The following is a 19,525-nucleotide window of genomic DNA, read 5'->3' as shown; positions in this document are numbered from 1 at the left end:
CTCAAGATAATCTTAATCATCATAGTTTCCCATATAGCTCATCCATAAACATTTCTATACATATTTCTAAAATATACCTTCTCAAATTACAGCTTCATCAACCACTACCAACACAACCAAAACCCTAGCAATTTCTCAGTGGCATCAAATTTTGTGTTTTATAATAAAAAGAGAACTATGTAAGTCATAAGTTTATAGTTTAATGAAATTTCATAAATTGGTAATGCAGTATAGTCAGGACTCTGATTAAAAGGTAGAAGTTCCCTCTCCTCCAATGAATTTTGAATTTTAAACAGATTCATGTAATATGTGTTCTGTGTTTAGTTGAAAATTATTTTAGTAAGATCTAGACTGTTCAAGTATTTGCAATAATATTCATGCATTTTATTTAGCTGATATATACTTAAATTTTTCCCACTAATGCTCTGTTTACCTTTAAAGTTGGCATTTATCTGTTGAAGAAACTTCATATCCATGTTATATGCTATTTCACCTAGGGAAATCTGTTGGTGCTTAAGCTAGTAATGAATATTTCTCTATCTCTGTATTTCATGCAAACTGAGTTAGAATAAGAGGCTTGATCAGAATCATAGCTGATGATTTGGTAAGAATGGAAAGTGGATTTTCAAACCTTTTTACTATATCGCTCTTACAAGATTATCAGTACATATTTCATCTTTCTTTAGCCAGGGTGAGTAAGAAATCTCAAAGAAGAAGGTGCTAAGACAATGGATATGTGATATAAACTATATATCAGGAAAAGGCAACTAGAGCCCTCTTTCATAGTGTTAACATGGATGGTATGTTAAAGCAAAGAAACTGTAGCCATACTATTGTGGTGTCCTTTTTTTTAAAAGATATTTTCTTCATTTATATTCCAAATGCTATTCCAAAAGTCCTCTATTACCCACCCACCCCCACGCCCTGCTCCCCTACCCAAACACTCCCACTTCTTGGACCTAGTATCTGTCCAGGAAGTTGTTCATTTCATCCAGGTTCCAGTTTTGTTGAGTATAGACTTTTTTTTCCAATGTATTTTTTTAGTATTTTCTTTTTTAAGATTTTTTAAATTAGATATTTTCTTTCTGTACATTTCAAATTTGAAATATTATCCTGAAAGTTCTATATACCATCTCCCCTGCCCTACTCCCCTACGCACTCACTCCCACTTCTTGGACATAGCATTCCCCTGTACTGGGACATATAAAGTTTACAAGACCAAGGGGCCTCTCTTCCCAGTGACAGCCGACTAGGCCATCTTCTGCTACACATACAGCTAGAGACACAAGCTCTGGGGTTACTGATTAGTTCATATTGTTGTTCCACCTAGAGGGTTGCAGACCCCTTCAGTTCCTTGGGTAATTTCTCTAGCTCCTCCATTGGGGGCCCTGTGTTCCATCCTATAGATAACTGTGAGCATCCACTTCTGTATTTGCCAGGCACTGGCATAGTCTCACAGTAGACAGCTATATCAAGGTCCTTTCAGCAAAATCTTGATGGCATATGCAATTGTGTGTGCATTTGGTGGCTGATTATGGGATGGACCTCGGGGTGGAGCAGTCTCCTCATGGTCCATCCTTTTGTCTTGGCTCCAAAATTTGCCTCTGCAACGCCTTCCATGGGTATTTTGCCCCCTATCCTAAGGAGAAATGAAGTATCCACCAATTGGTCTTCTGTCTTCTTGATTTTCTTGTGTTTAGGAAATTGTATCTTAGGTATTCTAGGATTCTGGGCTAATATCCACTTATCAGTGAGTGCATATCAAGCGACTTCTTTTGTGATTGGGTTATCTCACTAAGAATGATATCCTTCAGATACGTCCAGTTGCCTAAGAATTTGATAAATTCATTGTTTTAAATGGATGAATAGTACTGTATTGTGTAAATGTACCACATTTTCTGTATCCATTCTTCTGTTGAGGGACAACTGGGTTCTTTCCAGCTTCTGGCTATTAAAAATAAGGCTGCTATGAACATAGTGGAGCATGTGTCCTTATTACCAGTTGGAATTTCTTCTGGGTATATGCCCAGGAGAGGTACATTGGATCTTCCTGTAGTACTATGGCCAGTTTTCTGAGGAACCACCAGACTGATTTCCAGAGTGGTTGTACAAGCTTGCAATTCCACCAGCAATGGAGGAGTGTTCCTCTTTCTCTGCATCCTCGCCAGCATCTGCTGTCACCTGAATTTTTGATCCTATCCATTCTGACTGGTGTGACCTAGAATCTCAAGGTTATTTTGATTTGCATTTCCTTGATGATTAAGGATGTTGAACATTTTTTCAGGTGCTTCTCAGCCATTCTGTATTCCTCAATTGAGAATTCTTTCCTTAGCTCCATACCCCATTTTTAATGGGGTTATTTGAATTTCTGGAGTTCAGCTTCTTGAGCTCTTGGTATATGTTGGATATTAGTCCCTATCAGATTGAGGATTAGTAAAAATTCTTTCCAAATCCATTGGTGGCCTTTTTGTCTTATTGAAAGTATCTTTTGCCTTACAGAAGCTTTGCAATTTCAAGAGGTCCCATTTGCCAATTCATCTTACAGCACAAGCCGTTGCTGTTCTATTTAGGAATTTTTCTTCTGTGCCCATATCTTCGAGGCTTTTCCCCACTTTCTCCTCTATTAATTTCAGTGTCTCTGGTTTTATTTGGCAGTCTTTGATCCACTTAGACTTAAGCTTTGTACAAGGAGATAAGAATGGATCATTTTGCATTCTTTTACATGATAACCGCCAGTTATGCCAGCACCATTTGTTGAAAATGCTAGAGAAAGTATCCAAGGAGCTAAAGAGATCTGCAACCCTGTAGGTGCAACATTATGAACTAACCAGTACTCCGGAGCTCTTGACTTTAGCTGCGTATGTATCAAAAGATGGCCTAGTTGGCCATCACTGGAAAGAGAGGCCCATTGGACAGGCAAACTTTATATGCCCCAGTACAGGGGAACACCAGGGCCAAAAAATGGGAATGGGTGGGTAGGGGAGTGGGGGGGGGGGACTTTTGGGATAGCATTGGAAATGTAATTGAGGAAAATACGTAATAAAAAAGAAAAAGAAAGAAAGAAAGAAAGAAAGAAAGAAAGAAAGAAAGAAAGAAAGAAAGAAAGAAAGAAAGAAAGAAAGAAAGAAAGAAAATGCTGTCTTTTTTCCACTGGATGGTTTTAGCTCCCTTGTCAAAGATCAAGTCATCATAGTTGTGTGGATTCATTTCTGGGTCTTCAGCTCTATTCAATTGATCTACCTGTCGGTGGCTGTACCAGTACTGTACAGTTTTTATCTCTATTGCTCTGTAGTACAGCTTGAGGTCAGGCATTGTGATTCCAGCAGAGGTTCTTCTATTTTTGAGAATAGTTTTTGCTATCCTAGGTATTTTGTGATACAAGATGAATTGAAAAATTGCCTTTTCTAACTCAGTGAAGAATTGAGTTGGAATTTTGATGGAGATTGCATTGAATCTGTAGATTGCTTTCAGCAGGATAGGCATTTTTACAATGTTGATCCTGCCAATCCATGAGCATGGAAGATCTTTCCATCTTCTGAGATCTTCAATTTCTTTTTCAGAGACTTGAAGTTCTTGTCATAGAGATCTTTCACTTCCTTAGTTAGAGTCACACCAAGGTATTTTACATTTTTTGTGACTATTGTGAAGGGTGTTGTCTCCCTAATTTCTTTCTCAGTCTGTTTATCCTTTTTGTAGAGGATGACCACTGATTTGTTTGAGTTAATTTTATATCCAGCTACTGCACTGAAGCTGTTTATCAGGTTTAGGAGTTTTCTGGTGGAACTTTTAGAGTCACTTATATATAGTATCATATCATCTGCAAATAGTGATATTTTACTTTTCTTTACAATTTGTATCCTCTTGATCTCCCTTTGTTGTCAAATTGCTCTAGCTAGGACTTTAAGTACTATATTTAATTGGTAGGGAGAAAGTGGGCAGCCTTGTTTATTCCCTGATTTTAGTGGGATTACTTCGATTTTCTTTCCATTTACTTTGATGTTGGCTACTGATTTGCTGTAGATTGCTTTTATTATGTTTAGCAATGGGCCTTGAATTCCTGATCTTTCCAAGACTTTTATCATGAAGGAGTGTTGGATTTTGTCAAATGCGTTCTCAGCATCTAAAAAGATGATCATGTGGTTTTTGTCTTTGAGTTTGTTTACATAGTGGATTATGTTGATGGATTTCCATATATTACACCATCCCTGCATCCCTGGAATGAAGCCTACTTAGTCATGATCGATAATCATTTTTGATGTGTTCTTGGATTCGGTTTTCGAGGATTTTATTTTATTTTTGCATCGATATTCATAAGGGAAATTGGTCTGAAGTTCTTTCTCTTTGATGGATCTTTGTGTGGTCTAGGTATCAAAGTAATTGTGGCTTCATAGAATGAATTGGGTAGAGTACTTTCTATTTGTATTTTGTGGAATAGTTTGAGTAGAGTTGGAATTAGGTCTTCTTTGAAGGTCTGATAGAACTCTGCATTAAACCCATCTGATCCTAGGCTCTTTTTGTTTGGAAGACTATTGATGACTGCTTCTATTTCTTTAGGGGAAATGGGACTGTTTAAATTGTTAATCTGATCCTGATTTAACTTTGGTACCTGGTATCTGTCTAGAAAGTTGTCCATATCATCCAGGTTTTCTAGTTTTGTTGAGTATAGCCTTTTGTAGTAGGATCTAATGATGTTTTGGATTTCCTCAGGATCTGTTGTTATGTCTGTTTTTTTCATTTTTTATTTTATTAATTAGAATACTGTCCCTGTGCCCTCTAGTTAGTCGGGCTTAAGGGTTTATCTATCTTGTTGATTTTCGTTTATTCTTTGCATAGTTCTTTTTGTTTCCACTTGGTTGATTTCAGTCCTGAGTTTGATTATTTCCTGCCATATACTCCTCTTGGGTGAATTTGCTTCCTTTGGTTCTAGAGCTTCTAGCTGTGCTGTCAGGCTGCTAGTGAAGGCTCTCTCTAGTTTCTCCTTGGAGGCACTCAGGGCTATGAGTTTTCCTCTTAGGACTGCCTTCATTGTGTCCCATAAGTTTGGTTATGTTGTGGCTTCATTTTCATTAAACTCTAAAAAGTCTTTAATTTCTTTCTTTATTTCATCCTTGACCAAAGAATCATTGAGTAGAATGTTGTTCAAGTTCTACGTGAATGTTGACTTTGTATTATTTATGTTGTTATTGAAGATTACCCTTAGTCCATGGTGATCACATAGGATGCATGGGATAGTTTCAATATTTTTGTATCTGTTGAGGCCTGATTTGTGACCAATTATATGGTCAATTTTGGAGGAGGTACCTTGTGGCGCTGAGATGAAAGTATATCCTTTTGTTTTAGGATATCTTCTGTACATATCTATTAACTGCATTTGTTGCATAAGTTCTGTTTGTGTCCATGTGTCTCTGTTTAGTTTCTGTTCCCAGGATCGGTCCATTGGTGAGAGTGGGGTGTTGAAGTCTCCCACTATTATTGTGTGAGATGTATTGTGTGCTTTAAGCTTTACTAAAGTTTCTTTAATGAATGTGGCTGCCCTTGCATTTGGAGCATAGATATTCAGAATTGAGAGTTCATCTTGGTAGATTTTACCTTTGATGAGTATGAAGAACCCCTCCTTGTCCTTTTTGATGACTTTTGGTTGGAAGTCAATTTTATTCAATATTAGAATGGCTACTCCAGCTTGTTTCTTTGGACCATTTGCTTCGAAAATTGTTTTCCAGCCTTTTACTCTGAGGTAGTGTCATTGTCCCTGTGGTGTGTTTCCTGTAGACAACAAAATATTTTGTCCTGTTTGTGTAGCCAGTCTATGGTCTACGTCATTTTATTGGGGAATTGAGTCCATTGATGTTAAGAGAAATTAAAGAAAAGTAATTGTTGCTTCCTGCTATTTTTGTTGTTAAAGTTGGGATTCTGTTCTTGTGACTGTCTTATTTTAGTTTTGTTGAAGGATTACTTTCTTGCTTTTTCTAGGGTGTAGTTTCCATCTTTGTGTTGGTGTTTTCCTTTATTAACCTTCGAAGGACTGGATTCGCAGAAAGATATTGTGTAAATTTGGTTCTGTCATGGAATACTTTGGTTTCTCCATCTATGATAATTGAGAGTTTGGCTGGGTACAATAGCCTGGGCTGGCATTTATGTTCACTTAGTGTCAGTATAACATCTGTCCAGGATCTTCTGGCTTTCATAGTCTCTGGTGCAAAGTCTGGAGTATTCTAATAGGCCTGTCTTTATATGTTACTTGACTTTTTCCCTTAGTTCTTTTAATATTCTATCTTTATTTAGTATATTTGTTGTTCTAATTGTCATGTGTCGAGGGAATTTCTTTTCTGATCCAGTCTATTTTGAGTACTGTAGGTTTCTTGTATGTTAATGGGCATCTCTTTCTTTATTTTTGGGAAGTTTTCCTCCATAATTTTGTTGAAGATATTTGCTGGCCCTTTCAGTTGAAAATCTTCATTCTCATTTACTCCTATTATCCGTAGGTTTGGTCTTCTCATTGTGTTCTGGATTTCCAGGATGTTTTGAGTTAGGATCTTTTTGCATTTTGCATTGTCTTTGATTGTTGTGCCCATGTTCTCTGTGGAATCTTGTGCACCTGAGATTCTCTCTTTCATCTCTGCCTGTATTATGTTGCTGGTGCTCACATCTATGGTTCCTGATTTCTTTCCTAGTGTTTCTATCTCCAGAGTTGTCTCCATTTGGGTTTCCTTCATTGTTTCTACTTCCCTTTTTAGATCTTGGATGGTTTTGTTCAATTCCATCACCTGTTTGGTTGTGTTTTCCTGTAATTCTTCAAGGGACTTTTGTGTTTCTTCTTTAAGGGCTTCTCCCTGTTTTGCAGTTTTCTTCTGTATTTCTTTAAGTGAGTTATTAATACCCTTCTTAAAATCTTCTACCACCATCATAAGATGTGATTTGAAATATAAGTCTTGCTTTTCAGGTGTGTTGGGTATCCAGGACTCGCTTTGGTGTGTATACTGGGTTCTGGTGATGCCCAGTGTTCTTGGTTTCTGTTAGTAAGATTCTTATGTTTGCTTTTCACCATCTGGAAAACTCTGGTGTTAATATTCAAGCTGTCTCTGGATGGAGTTTGATCCTCCTTTGATTCTGTTAGCCTCTGTCAGCACTCCTGGGAGTCCAATGCTCACCTGAGTTCCAGTGGTCAGAGCACTCTCTCTGCAGGCAAGCTCTCCTCTTGCAGGGGAAGAAGTCTTGCAGGAGAAGAAGTCCAGAGGTCTGGAGCTCTGATCACCTTCTGAGTCCTGGGGTCAGAGCCCTCCCTGTAGGCTGACTCTCGTCTGGCAAGGAAGGTGCCCAAGGGGTCTGGGTCTCAGCTCTGCCTCCCGTGATCATGATCCAGAGGTGATCCTGAGGTCCTGCATTGTGGGGAGTACTCTAGTGCTCCTGGTGGCCTCCAGCGTGTTCAGAAGGAAGATGGCAGGGGTGGCTCCAACCAGAATGGATCTGAGCCCCTGGTCGGGTGTGGTTCTTCCATCCAGTTCCCGCTGGCACAAGACCTCCCTCCTTCCCCTGCCCCCGAGATTCTCTGGAGCTGAAGCTGTGCTCCACTCACCCTTGATTCCAAGGTGATCCAGAGATCCTGCAGCATGGAGAGTACTCTGGATCCCTTGGAGCCTCTGCTGGGTTCAGAAGGAAGATGGCCTGCAGTGTCCTTTTAAACTATTATATTTTATGGTGAGATATATAAAAGCCAATAAACATTTGCACACCTAAAAAAAGTCTCCAGACTTGCTCTTTTCTGGCAGCCACATACCCAGAGTGGAAGAGACCACAAGTGGGTTATTTAATTTCTTCACTTGAACTTTATGGACTCATTGGGTTTCTCAAAAAGGCTCTCTAAGAGAGATGATTCAGCTATTCTGTTCACTTGATAGATCTCCTATTGAATTTGGTGATGTTAATCTGCCTTTGGGAGATGTATCACCTTTTTCTCGGACTCTCAACATCCTTCATGATCTAATAGAAACAATATTTTGGGAGTACTATGAGACATGAGTCTCACAGCAAAGTGATAGCAGCTAAGAATATCCTTCCATTGCACCAGCTAGCCCACCTCTGTTTTCCCCCACTGGAAGAATGACTAGTATTCAAGTCAGGATCCATCAGATGAAAGACATTGCTCTTTCTGTCTAGACAGGAGACATTGCTAGAAGCATCCAAATTAAATATTAACACAGCCCTTTCCAAACCAGAAACTTCCAACAGGACTTCACAAATAAGATGCTTATGCTGAAGTATTCAATAAGAAGATATGCTAGTTGTGAAACTCAGTAGTGATTGCGCTATTTAGGTTATAGACTTTAATAAGAAAAAGTAAAAATAAAATTTAATGTCTTTTTTCTGTATTATTTTCTTTAAGAATTCACATCTTAGGATAAAGCAAGTTATTTGATGCATGACAGTTCTTAGAGTTCCTTAAGGGGCTCATGCTAAACATGTACAAAGCATTCAAATTTTACAGAACTTTGTGTGCAGTGTATTTTCCTAATAAAAATATCCATGGAGTTCCTGAGATTTTCAAGTAAGCTGTGATTATAAAAAGCCACAGACATACAAATGCCAAATGATCTCAGATTAATAATGCATTAAATGAGATATGGGTAAGGTATAAGGCAGAGGAAAAGATATGTATGTGGAAAATACAAGGCTTGTTTGAGAGTTTTGCAAGGAGAAATAAATTTGACCCTTGGGGTGCTTGGTGAGGAGACTGAATGGAAAAACTCAGTCTGCATGAACTTTGCATCAAAAGTTGATATGCATTTTTTTTTGGTTTTTTGAGACAGGGTTTCTCTGTATAACTCTGGCTGTCCTGGGACTCACTTTGTAGACTAGGCTGGCCTCAAATTCAGAAATCTGCCTGCCTCTGCCTCCCAAGTGCTGGAATTAAAAGTGTGTGCCACACGCCATGAGTCACCACCTAACTCTGTGTCTAGAATTTCTGGTGGGCATATTTCTGTGCTCTTGAGGTACGACACCTGGCATTATTCTTGAGAGATTTTATCTATTACATCCAAACTGAGAAATGGGGATTTGAGTAAGAGAGGAGGAAGTAAAAGTTTCTATCAAAAGTCATGACTTTATTATAAGATTTAAATGTTAATTTTTTTCATGCCCTAAAGAGGAGCTATGTTGTGAACAGGAATGCAGGAAAATAAACGTTTTCTCTTAGTTTGGACTTCACAATGTATGGCCATTGTACAGTTTAACACCTGTGAAATCCCTGCACATCTGAGTTCTTCAAATAGAGTCAAAGCAACAGCTAAAACAGAAGATCAAGTGTTTCCATATGTGAACTGGGTTGGGTATATAGACTTTAGGAGTAGATAAAACATTGTTTTCTTGTTTAATGAAAACATATTAGATAGCACATAAATTCAGCTTCTATTGAAAATGGGTGATGTAGGCTTATTGATAGACTGAGTGGTAGGAGCTTCCAGTATCCCCTTCCTAACCACAAGTGTGTGCAATCCTGTGGCTAAACTCCCTCCATTATTCTGCTTGGAACCTTCCTTGTGTTACTGAATCAAACCACTAAAGCCATAGGGAAATTTGATCTAAACTTGATTTTTAGTCTGAAGGCAAAGTAGAATTATAAAGGTATTTTAGTTGAGAAACAGAAGGACCATTGGGTTTATGTAAATGGACAAAAGGGAAGGAAAACAGGAGTTATGTAAAATAATTGAGAAAATTACTGTAAAGTTCAGATGGGAATACAGGAGAACTGAGCTAAAATACAGCTCTTGGGACTAGATGAAAGGAAAGCAAATTGAGAAGTATTAGGCAAGTAAATGTTATATGACTTGTAGACAATATAGAAGAGTAGCAAAAAAGCATGTGCACTCTAGAGAGATTTGAGCAATAGGTAGAAAGCCATCCACTGATATAGGTAATATTTTTGTAGACCATCCATATATATCATCTTTTTACATGACAGGAAATTCCAAAGAAATATAGCTTTGGCATGTTTTATAGAACAAACTATTGAATCTACATGGTAACTTGGCTCTAACAGTGAGCACTAGCCTTTGTGCTTTCTCTCAGGCTGAGTAGGATGCTGCTAGCATCTCTCTTAGTCTCCATGGATAACGATAGCACAAGTGGCATGGAAACAGCACAAGGTTGTTGCTCACTGTTTTGGGAGACTGGAAGTCTAAAATCAAAATTCCAGCAGATTTTGTGTCTTGTGTGGACCTTTTGGTTCATACTGGTTCCTTCCTTCTGTGTTATCTGTGATAGAAGACACCAAGTGAGGTTTTCTACCTGGGCAGTAATTCCATTTGTAAAGTTGCCCTTATAAATTAATTATATGGTAAATATAACATGTCTTCCTACTATAATGTGGGCAGCTAGGAGTTTAACTCACAGATTGGTGATGAGGTGAAAGACACAAATTCTGAATCCAGAATAAGTAACTCCACTTTCAAATTAAGATATTGTATTCTCAGGCTATTAGAGCAGTGGTTGTTTGATGGAAGGGTGAATCAGAATGCATTATAATTCAAAGTTGCTATATACAGCTGTAAGCTGCTGAACCTACACCTCCAAGTAGGCTTGGGTGGGTTATATTGACAAAGGGCATCTCGAGGGACAACTATTCTTATAAACACTCACAATTTCTCCCTGTTACTGCAGCTCTCTCCTTCCTGTTGCCTAGTTACAATCATTCAATGGATTTCTATATACTTATCAAAACTTCCTCTCCACTCTTTGAAGCATTTTCATTATCTTTGTCTTTCTTTCCTCCTTATAATTTTTTTTCTGTTTGTAGCATGCTGTCTCCAAAAAAATATGCTTTTGTGTTTTTATGAAATGACACTTATCAATTTTGTTTAGGAACATTATTAGAATAAAGTGTAAAAAGTAAGATTTCAAAGAGTAATACGAGTCTATATAACTTTTCTCCTCTATCTATAGAAAGCAGCTTAAGTCCATAAAAGATGATAGGTTTTTTTTTTAGTATAAATCTAAGATCTCATTTAGGAAGACTGGAAAGCATGTTGGGAACAAGTATTCTTCCTACAAAATGAAGGTGACTTCCTGACAAGTATCTTTCTACACAGCACAAACCTGGATAATTCTTAGAAAGCACAAGAGATTTTATTAATAAAAAAAGTATCACATTAGTAATTTTTGTTTAGATTATCACTTGCCTCTTCAGTGTGAAGGTGATTCACTGCAAAGAAGAAAGTATCACTAATGTATTTCTTTATATCTCCAAACAGTAGGATACAGTGTGGACATTATAAATATTCAACCTGCTGAGGAAGTAAGCCACCTGAATTTTAGGGCTTCCAAACTACTGAACTTATATACAGGTGGGCACTCAGTTGTCAATTCTGTAGTCAAGAAAATATAAGAGACACAGCAAGGAGACTAAGGAGTCCAGAATCTGTAAACCCCTCCAAGGGGAAAATAGGTGATAATGAAGGAGGAGTGGTGGAAATGTATTCAGGGGACATCACTGCAGTATCTCCACATGGGAATCACCTTCACCTGCATGCACTCTATATAATAAACCACTACAGCCAAATAGTTTAGTGTTTCCTTAGTCCAATGTACCTGCTGAGTGTAACAATAGAATTTCAGTGTCCTGGAGTCTACAATATAGCCTTTACTTAAGGATCACAGTAGATGGTTTCTCACCTTCAGGGTATCTATTTAGTTCTGGAGGCAAACATTCCCCATAAAGAGTGTTCCAGAGAGGCCTGTCTTCCTCACAAACAGACAGCTATCTTCTTGCTGTATTCTCATGTACCTTTGGCATCTGCTTTTGTATTTTTTTTAGTACCCAATTAATGAATAGGCTGATGAGCATTGCCAAGTAAATGAGAATTTGGCATCAGGGGCAGTATTGCAGCAAGATCAATTTGACAGTGATCCATTGTGAATTGTCCCTGGTGCATTTCTTTTCCTGCACTTCTCAATCTCGGCAAGAGACTAGGTAATAAAAGAAGAAACGTGACTCACTGGCGATATGATGTCAAACAGATCTGAAAGTGAAGGCGGGAGCCTTGTTTTATCTCTGTTCAGATACAGCTCTGGGAGAGTCTGCTGCTTGAAATTTTATGTTATGGGTGGAGAAGCAAGCACGTTATAGAGTTTCACTTCAACCTTAATACTTGGGAACCAACGAGACAACACAGCTGCCGGCCAGTACAACCATCTGATCTAGAAAGATGACCTTTGGCACGTCCTACTGCGACACTATTACCAGTGATCACACACCAGGTTATCTGAGGGCTTTCTTGATGGGACCAGCTTCTCCTGAGTTAGAGACGATTCTTCACTAAAACATACACTTAGCTCTCTCTATTCATTATCAATTGTCAAAGCCATTATTGCTCAGAACAATTTTTTTTTCCGACATGCAGAATATTGACTTGGGAGAAGAGTGTGAAAGCCTTAACTGGTCTATGACTCTTTCTGGACTTTTCATGGTATCCCAAATAGGGATTATTGGTAAGACTGTTTGCATGTGCAAAATATACATTATCCTTATAGAGCTTCTAAAACTCAGCCCAAGTGTTTCTCAATCCTCTCTCGAAATAAGAAAAGGAATGGTGCTCTTTCTGAGCAGTGATTTCTGTCTTGATGATCCAACTTCCTAATTACTGTAACAGCTGGGCAATCCTTTGTTTAGAGAATCCCTTTGTATGTACAAAGCCACGGTACCTGAAAAAAAAAAAAACCCCTAATAACCACCTTGCTTAGCTCAGTCTGCATGTTCCCGAGAGAGGATGGCAGGCTACCGTCAGTAGGGGGAATTTGACATCTTACTTTTCTGGGAGGAAGATAAGCTCTGGATACGAATAGAGTTTTGACCACTGACTACTATATGAGATCCAATGGAAGCTTGCATGTCTCTCTCCCTCACACATCTTTACAAGTGGAGCTCTCTACCATGACCCATGACCATGAAATAGCACAGTACTCTGGGGGATGTGCTTGTATAAAGAGAGTTATTGGGGGCAGGGTGAATTTGACCTCCTCCAATATGTTTTACTTAAAGCTACCTCAAGGTTTTCTCATTTTTCAAACTCAACCTAAAGGGAGGAACCTGATAGTCAGAACTTCTGTAGACTGGTTAGCCCTTGGCAAAGATAACTCTGTATCGAAACTTTCTGGTTTCTAATCCAGTTTATGACCTACAATCTGAATGGCCTTACACAGGCTGTTTAGCAGTGTGCTTCTGGTTTCTCATGGATAAAGCAAGTGATTATCAATCCAAGTCATGGATTGGTGAACATGCTGTCCATCATCACAAGTAGCAACGATCTAGAATTTCTCTTTTGACTTCAAATTTTTAAAAAATTAAGGGTAGTAGTAATTTATGACCAAGAAAATGAGATCAAAAGTAGTCCCTCTTACATGAAAAATTTCAAATTTGTGGAAACCAACACTAAAGTAATGTTCAAGGTTCAGAACACTACATATTTAAACAGCTCAAAGTCCCTGGGAATGAAATGTCAAAAGATGTTTAGAAATCATATATTCTACTCCTAATATTACGGAGCCTAGGAAGCAGATTTGTATAGAGATTAGATGACTTGGATCAAGTAGTGAATTAGTAACTTAACATTCCTTTGAGGAAATTAAGAGGCTGGCCTTACAAGCAAAGGAGCCATTGACTTTTGATCTGGTTTCCTCAGCACATGAGCTGATTGGAACCAGAGCCAAAAGACTGCAAATCTAGGCAGAGTGAAAGTGAAATCCAGGGTTCATTTGCTTCACACACTAAACACCCAGTGGCCAGGTTGCCTTGTTGAGAAAACTCAGGACTTTCAACTTTTGCATTACTAATGGCACTCAAGTCTACCTCCCTTCCATCTCAGTTTAAATAGTAAATATGGACCCTAACTGCTGTCAAAGGTTAAAGAGATCTCACTTTCCAGCACTGTGGTACCACAGCAAAACACATCGTTTCTAAGCCCATGGATATAATTCTCAATTCTGACATTTACCAGTTATGACTAACTGACAAAATCTTTGTTTGTTGGTTTTCTTTCTTTCTTTCTCTTACTTTCTTTCTTTCTTTCTTTTTTTTTTTTTTTTTTTTTTTTTTTTTTTTTTTTTGCAAAGTAGAGAAAATTTTGCTGGGCTCTTAAAGGAGAATGCACAGTTGGTGTGAGATATCTTAGGAGCATGTTTAAAGAGCACTACCAAGTTGTTTTTAATTCATTGTATACATTTATTCACACATTATGATCTTTGTGATAAATAACACTGACCCATTGTCACATGTTACCCTATATTCTAAATATCCAATTCTCTAATTTACCCCAGTGCTCCCATAATCTTACATGTGGTAAGGGTACAATCATTAGCAGCTTGGACTTTTAGCTTTTCCCTGTTGGCTGTATGGGGAATTGCGAAGTAGAAATTGTCAGGACATAGATCTCAGAAATGTCAAGAGGCATCCAGAAAGCTTCACTTTGTAAAGTTTTGGACAGTAGCTCCAACATATCCCAAGACAAATAACAGCCCTGGCTGGTATCATGCATCTTCTACCTGCCCTAAGATTGTCCAAACTGTACTTGTTACGGTAATTAAAGAAAAGACTTAGAGGAAATACTACAAGAGAGAATAGTTGTACCATCTCCTGTAAATTTCCTTATCCAGGGAATAGGCCATCATATATGCTGAAATGAAGCCCATGAGTACCAGAAGTAAGAAAAATTGCATAAGATTCCACAATGGAGTTCTCTGCTTCCTCCAGAGTGGTAGGAAGCCAAGTCCATTGACAGAAGGAAGAATGGCAAGATTAGTAATGGGTGATGTTGAGGGTTAAGTAATGTGAGAGAAATCACTGGGAAACTATTATCTATAAGATATGAAGATACAAAACCAACAGATAAAAGTAAATCACAATACTTCAACTAAATTTCTAAATGTGTGTTATAATATGGATGTTATGAATACATATTAAAGCTAGGTTATTGGATTTCTAAAAATATATCCTATGTGGTCACCCATTGTTTTAGAGTTTAATCCATTCTATTTTTCTTATTACTTACATTTCTGGATGTGGTCATCAAGATGGGATTTATTCTGCATTGAATGAAATTCAACCTCATTTTAAAGTTCAGTTTTATGGTGTTGTACTGCATTTTCTCACATTTTATACTTTAATCCCAGTAAGGATTTGTGACATTACCCAGGACTGATGACATGAGTCCCAGTTTGTGACTGAGGAGATCATAGTTCAGAGAGGACAGAGTACTAGTCACTTGCTCAGGATTGGGTTTCATAGCAGTGGGATGAGATACAGACTGCCTAACTCCATGTCCTTTCTATTATACTGTGTCTTTTTGACACCTTCTCTTAGCTGAAGAGAACATTTTGCAGTGTCTGCAGTGTCTAGGTTGCAGTGAGAAAAACACTTCTCTGAATGAAGCTAACCTGACCAGCAATCAATCTATAATGGTACACCTGCTTGTGCTACATAACTGCATTTAATAAGCTTTCATTAGCTGTTCTATATGTGCAATTGTGCTCAATTTCTAGAGAGTATTGAGTAGTAGAATACCAAGAGAGCGTTCACCTGTCTAACACAGGGCTAAAATCACGAAGTTACTGAAGGTCGGTACCCAGAGCCGCCTCAGACCTCTGAGACTATGAGGGAAGTGCAGTCTTTCAGACCAGCAGCTGTATGTGCTGAATTGAAAGCTCCAAGGGCAGGGCACAGCAGCCCATGTCTTCACAAGGTCTCCACTTAACACCACTCATGGTCAAATGTGGGTGTGGCTTTCATGATTACTTCATAGGCCCTCTACAATCCTGTACTTGAGGAAATGGCAGCCTGGAAGAAGTATGTCATAGACAAGTGATTCCCACCATGACACACACCAAGAAGCAAATTTTAAAGGAGGAAAGAAAGAGAATCTGGTACCTATATTCACTGAGATAGAAAGCATATTTTTCTATATTCTATACTAAGGCTAGAACAACTTTACGCTTAAAGACATGGTTCTCATATTAGAGAAGGTGGTAGTTATATTTGGTTATTACATGCCTTTCTTGCTCTGTTCTTAAAAGTTGTCTTCACTTTGAACATTTAACTCTACAGAGGGCAATCACAGATTCAGACAGGAGTATTTTCTTCCTCTTCTTTGGGAAAGTGGAGCTGATTCCTAAGATGTAATGGACTGGAATTAGCAATGAGAAGTTCACTGACTTTCCCTCCTACTGCTTCCTGTGTTCCTTCCTCACACCCTAGCAGCAGAATCATGGAGGGAGATATTGAGAAAGAAGGCTGAAACTACACTCTCAAGGGCACGTCTTTAGGCCCTTCTCAGTCTACAGTGTGAAGCGGCTGCTAAGAGCATCTTTGTGAAAGTTTTAGATTTGTTTGTTTAGAAAATTTACAAAACATCTTGAACCTCAGTCAAATTTATATTTTAGTTATTTCCTTCCCTCTTATGTAGTTCAGTGTGAAAAAAAAGTTTGAGTTCTTCCACTCTTAATTATTACAATATAAATATGAATTGTTTATGAGCCATGCATTGCTTCCTCAGATATAATATGGAGACTCTAATCATTGACTAGGCTTGTTAAAAATATTGTAGATGAATATTTGATAAGTAGTGATGCTTGAATTATATCTACTATTAAGTTTAACTTAAAGGTTCCTTTGATACCGAACTGAACAGATCTGAAGTTCTCATTATTTTTAAAGCTAGACTGAGTGTCATAGTCATATCCATGACCACATGTGGGAGTAGATTCATTATGATTTTGCTATGAAATGATGGTCCCATTATGCTCCATTATAGCAGGAATGCTGTCAATTTTATTATCCACAAATATACCAACTAATGAACATGTAACCCAAGAGCCTTTGAGTTTATTATCTGGTGATTTGAGCTGAGGGAGGACTGAGACTAAGCTAAGAAAAATGTGTCATCCACAAATGAACGTGTGCACATGTGCATGCATGCATGTGCACATGCTTTCTGCACGCAGCCATGCATATTCATAATAAGGCTAGTATCATACTTGGAGTAGTAAAGAACTGAAAGACCACTAAACTATGGAGCAGAAATTCAACTTCAAATCCCAGTACTTCCATGTCAGCTTGTGGACAAGAATGGCCTCTACCAACTACTTGAGTACTCTACAAAATACAGCACTTCCTCCTTTCCTCATTAAGTATTTTGTCACATGGTACAGATGTAAGTGCTCAGGGAAACTCTCAGATCTGCTTCCAGTTTCTGTTTCTCCAGTGGTCCAGTTTCTTTGTAGCAGATATTTCAGAATGCAATGAGAAAGGCAGAGGCTGGAGCTTGACCTGCCCTTACTGTTTTACTTTCTACCACCAAGCACCATCGTGAAGGCACGAGACTCGTCAACAACTGTAATAAACATCTGTGTTGTGCTGATCCAGCTTACCAGCATCAAGAGGCCATAAAACAAAGCATTCTGCTGATATAGAAGTATCCAGCCTTCATCCAGCATCCTATGAAGACTCCTTAACTTCTACCACAGTGGTACATGCAGTGGTTCTTGGTAGATCATTCCTGTGAAGCAATAGTCATTTCCTGAATGCTGAGCTCAGTGTTCACCGCCATCCATCCCACTATATCAATAGTAAATCTCATTCTTCTACAAGTATCTAGAATTGTTTCTACTTTCTACAGGTAAGCTAAAATTTAAGGGCAATACATTTCAATGACAAGTACAGATTGAGCATCATTGATTCAAAGTCAGAACTGTTCTAAATTATATGAACTTTTTTTGAAACTTGTTATAAAGCTACAAAGAGTTAATTAAATACTTGACCTCATATGATGAGTTATAGAAGAAAAAAAAAACCCTAAAGAACAAAATCCATGCACACAACATAGTTTATTGTGTCTCCTAACTGAATATAGAGCTTTCCAACTTACTTCAGCTGTGACATCTTTTCAGTGTGTGACCAGATGCCCCATGCAAAACACCTACAAAGGGTCATGAAATAGCTCATGTGCAGCCCAGGTGAAGCAATCATAGATTTCCCACGATTATCTCTGTGTGTGACTCACTGTGTTATTCTTGCTTCTGCTCAGCATAGTGTTAAAAATACTGTTGAAAATTTCAGAAAACCCACAGACATGCCTAATCGTAGCACTGATGAAAAGAAAATGAAAAAGCATTGCTGATCACAGTACAGAAAGCAAAACTGTTCTGACAAATGGAACAGGTGTCCAGGGGGTTCAAGTGTGACAATTATGGTGCCATGTTGGAATGGCCACCACATTAAATGAAGAGAAGAAACCAAAAGATAAAGGCTGAAAAATCTACCTGGGAAACAATGAGCAGAATGGGAAACCAAACAAACCCAAGGAACAGAAAGATTCTGACAGCAAAGAAAGAAGAGTTGAAGCATTGGCTTAAAGAGTGGAGAAGAATGTATGGCACTTAGTAGCATGCTGGTCACAAAATGAGGATGAACTTGTCACAAAATAGAAACTTGTTGGGGAAAGTTAAACATATAGCTGCTGGCTAAGAAGATTCAAGGAAACACGTACTGTTACATTTTCTAAGAATCCTACTCAATCAGAGAACAACAGAGAAAATAATTGGCATGATTATCAAGGCCATTGGTGATGAAAATCTGACTCTGGAACAAGTTGACAATGCTGAAGAATTCTTACAGTATTGTCCTGATGACTCAGATACTGATGTCTGATGATAAGACTATCTTAACTGGAAGCTAAGGAGGAATGGACTAAGTTGTGTTCCTAAAACAAACAAGACACATGCTGCTAAAACTTGTTATGATAGGTCAAAGCTTGTGTTATCATGTTTCTAAGGGGAGGGTGGATTTCTTCCCAGTCCATTATTATGCTAACAATAAAGGCACAACTCACCTGTGAAACCTACAGGTTATTTTCCTCACTGTTCCTTACCTGTGACTTCCACTCACTGTACAGAACCTGGACAAGAAAAGGAATCCAACATTCCATTGTTCCTTGACAACTGTTCTGTACATTATACAGTGGAATTTCTTATAAATTCTAAGTTTATAGTATGAACTTTCTCTAAAATGTGAATGGACAATATTTAGATCAATAAAGAGTAAATATAACTACTTTCCCAAGCAGCATGCTAGCAACAGTGTTCATAAGTGGAGAAAATTTTCCAACAATGTTTAGCCTGGAACATACCATTGTGATGTTGCCAATGCTTAAACATGTGACTGAAAACAGTGGTTCCTGTCTGGCACAACCTCTAACTCTTGGCTGTATTCCTTATCGATAATTGAACTGAGCATCTATCTGATGGATTCTGAAAGTCAAGTAAGAGAAAATAAGTCTGACTTTCTTATGTACAAAACAAAACAACAACAAACAAAACCCCTTCACATCCACCAGCAAGCTATAACAAACACATATTTATTAAAGAGGGTTTTTTAAGCATGTAATTTTTTTTCATTTACTTACCCAATATGTAGGGATGTGAATGCACTGCATGTGCTACAACTCACATACGAAAGTCAGAGAATATCTCACAGGAATCAGTTCTC

At 38.1% G+C, this 19,525-nt stretch overlaps 1 long non-coding RNA gene across 2 annotated transcripts in view; it reads right to left on the bottom strand.

The window, feature by feature from the left end:
- The window catches only part of Gm19272 (predicted gene, 19272), a 77,659-nt gene extending 58,729 nt beyond the window's left edge, over positions 1–18,930 (bottom strand). For both annotated transcript variants that reach the window (NR_167656.1, NR_167657.1), the window contains exons 1-2: positions 18,870–18,930; positions 17,410–17,537 (exon numbers count right to left, since the gene is read on the bottom strand). This is a non-coding gene — a long non-coding RNA (predicted gene, 19272). The remainder of the gene's footprint in view (positions 1–17,409; positions 17,538–18,869) is intronic.
- Between the last annotated feature and the right edge of the window lie 595 nt (positions 18,931–19,525).

Source organism: Mus musculus, chromosome 6, assembly GCF_000001635.26.
Source record: "Mus musculus strain C57BL/6J chromosome 6, GRCm38.p6 C57BL/6J".
NCBI classification, from domain to species: Eukaryota; Metazoa; Chordata; class Mammalia; order Rodentia; family Muridae; genus Mus; species Mus musculus.
The sequence above is the reverse complement of the archived record's forward strand: the minus strand, read 5'-3'. Positions and strand labels throughout refer to the sequence as shown.